This window comes from Bidens hawaiensis, unplaced genomic scaffold (assembly GCF_021521415.1).
Source record: "Bidens hawaiensis isolate Kalapana, Puna unplaced genomic scaffold, B.hawaiensis_p1.1 tig00008877_1, whole genome shotgun sequence".
Taxonomy (NCBI): domain Eukaryota; kingdom Viridiplantae; phylum Streptophyta; class Magnoliopsida; order Asterales; family Asteraceae; genus Bidens; species Bidens hawaiensis.
Genome location: NW_027491642.1, coordinates 6865 through 10421, shown reverse-complemented (window position 1 = coordinate 10421; position 3557 = coordinate 6865).

Here is a 3557-nt window from a genome sequence, read left to right as displayed (position 1 = left end):
TCAAATCTTTTTAATGATTAACAATTATATATGTTTCCTATTTTAAGGGGATTCAAATCTTTTAAGAAAATATTAAAACTTCTAAGTTATCCAAGATTTGAAAAAATATTTCTCTAAATAATCATTAACAACTTTTAATCTAGATTTTGAACCAATATATGTATAATTTTCGATAATAATGATGAACACGAAGAACATCATCAAAAATTTTAACAATTAAACATACAAAAAAAAACTTGGAATCGAAATCTTTAAACATGACATTAACAGATTTCGAAAATATTAGAGTTTACTAAATATGAATTTCAGCGATTTTAAACAGTTTCATATATTGTTTTCGTAATAGAACATGAAAAAAAGAAACTTAAAAAATTAGGGTATATCAAGTTTTAATCCATGTCTTCTATTCAATTCCAGATTTAGGGAAAACATGAAGAATTGAATAATCAACATCGCCCTCTGATGCCACATGTTGATCAGTTCTTCATGTAAGTAATAGAAAACATGAATAAATATAAACATATGAACTTGTTACAACATGGAGAGTAGTAACCGCAATAGAGTATGATGTAGTCGACATGTCTTCATCTTGATCGAGTCCCCCTTTAGGATGTATAGTTAAGGATGGTGTTAGGGTTCTTGAAAAGAACCCTGTTTAGGAAAGAGGAGGCACACAAAATTATCATGTGTGTGTGATTAGGTTATGATGTTAATATTTATCTCTCTTCATATACACCCAAGGGGAAACCCTTTATTAGTTAATTATAGGTAATATGGGCCATCAACAATTACCAAACTAATATATAATAAGGTATAATTAATATTTTGATCTATTATAATATAAATGATTATAATGGCCATATATAAATATATATAATTATATATTTAATCTTACAAATATCTTTGTCACAAAGTAACGGTTAGATTTATAAATATAGGGTTTGAGTAGAGGCACTATATGTCTAATCAATAGATAACTATTGTAACGAGTTTTTTAGTCATCATTCACTCGTCATAATATAATGTTTTCTCTTTAAACGTTTGCGATCTAATTACGATCTTATAATAAGAGAAATAAGAGTTTTTTCTCGATCAATCCACTTATCCCTCATTCCTCGAGAGTCTAAAAAGATCTTTTTCAAGTTTGAATTTGTTAATTTGCAATTTGAGTTCTTCTACTCTATTTTTACTTACTTATTAAATTTTTTATTTAACTAATATATATAGGGTATGTTTGGTAGTAATCTTTTAGGAGCTTCTAACTTAAAAAATACATTAAAAACTCATACTCAATAAAAAAAACTTTGTTTGATTGAAGGAGCTTGATGCTTTTGGGTATATTTGGCAAAACTAGCTTGTGAGAGTTAGCTGAAAGCTGGTGGTTGGTAGCTGTTAGGTGCAGCGTTTTAGATGTATTTAGGTGTTTGGCATAGAAGCCGGAGCTTTTTATAAAACTAGTTGGGTGATCACGCGGTGCGGCAGAGTGGACGTGCAACCTGACATCAACTGCATAATCAATGTCGGTACATATTCACCTTATGATAGTGCACACATAACCCGAATATAGACGTGCAATTCGTGCAAAGGCAGTACGCGTGTAATCGGTGACGAAAATCAAGCAGCAGAGCTAAAATATTCAATCATTTCAAATGTATACTTTTTTAAACCAACCTGTTTTGATCTGATTCCCTTTCTGACCCGACACTGAATAAATCTGAAACATTTCTGACATGACATATTTCGACTCAAAACTGTACCGACACAAACCGAACTAAATTAACTCTTTTTGTATCGACTCGTTCTGACCCTAATTTGGTCTTACACATGACCCGAGTTCACCTCACTCGACTTGTTGCCGATCGTAACCGGTAATCATGTACAATGTTATTTTTTTGAAGTTAAAGAAGTATAACAATATCATACTCAAATTAAAGAGAATATAATACTTGTTTTTATGACGTAATTTTAAAAAAAAAAAATATTAACGTGTGAAATAGTTATGGCATGTTAAAAAAGTCGTGAGGATAGTTGGTTTTGAATAAGAGTTAAATGTGTAACTATTATATAAATTAACAAAAGTTGATGAAAGTTCAAGTACCAAACTTGTAAATTTTAAAATATAAAATCTTGTAGCTTCTTCTCAAACGTGCTAATAGTAGTAGCGTTCAAATTTGGAGTTTTTTCTCCAAATCTAAAAGCTTCAACCTCCTTCAACCAAACAAACTTTTTAGCGATTTTGAGCTTTTTCTTAAAAGCTTGAAGCTAGAAACTCTTAAAAGCTCCATGCCAACATACCTTTTATATTAGGATAAAAAGCTTGAAGCTCCTACTGTAACATCCCACATATTATAATATTAAATAAAGAAACATTTCGTTAAGTTGACGAGCGTTAAATAATATTAGCTAGTGATTAATAAAAGATCATGGACTTGGATTAAGTAAGATGGATTATGGGTAATGGGCCTTAGGTCCATGGGCCTTAAGGGATATAAATACCCCTTAAACCACCCTAAAACCCTAAATCCTCATTTTCTATATCTTATTTTCTACACACTCAAAAACACATACACACACCACTACTTGTATACGGCCGTGAGAGGTAGGAGCGAGATCCGTGACCAAAACCGAGCCAGATAGAGATAAATCTTCAATACACAAGGTAGATACAAGATTCAAGTTCATAACCTAGCTAATCGAGACCAAACGAACACGTAAAGGTATGTCTTTTACCTTAAGGTTTGCGTTTTTATAAACGTTTAGTCGTGAAACTTAGAACGAGAATAGTCGGGCGTAAATGAAACGTAAAGTTGTGAACTTGATGCTAAAAACGAACTTAATGGACCTGCAAATAGGTGCGGCTCATTTAAAATGGACCCTAGACCTAGTATTAAACGTTTAGCCTTAAAGTTTCATGCTTTATGTTACAAACGGGTCAAGTTTGGGCCGCAATCGGACTAGGGAATGGCTAGGACTAAAGCCGAGCCATAAAAGAGCAGACTAAGGGTGGTAAAACACATGTTTTGGATCGATAAACTGACCCTAGCAGCAGCAGCAGCTCGCTGCGACAACTTCACCTGCAAGCAAGTTCGCTTGCAAGCAAGTTCGCTGCAGCTAAGTTCGCGCGCAGCAAGTTCGCCAATCAAGTTCGTCCTATATGTTCGCTTACTGATTAACTTCGCTGAAGGATTAAGTTCGCTGAATGATTAACTTCGCCTCTTGATAAGTTCGCTGAACCTTAAGTTCGCTTAAGTTAAGTTCAGCTCGACCCCAGCCAGGGGCTCTGCCCCTTGGACCCTACTAGGGGCTGCCGCCCCTAGAACCCCGCTACCTGGGGCGCTGCCCCCGGACCCCCGTTCTTTGTGGGTAATAACTAAAGTAGAAGGAAGATATGAGTAGTGATAGTTAATTGATACGTATAATTGTTATACAGTTAGTCGCGCACAGCTAAAGAGAAGGACAACCATTAACAGTGAACGTAACCGCAATCAGGTGAGTTTCTAGTCCCATTATTTGTTATGTTTTTCGGGGCTGTGTGCATACTCGATGTGATAGTTAAT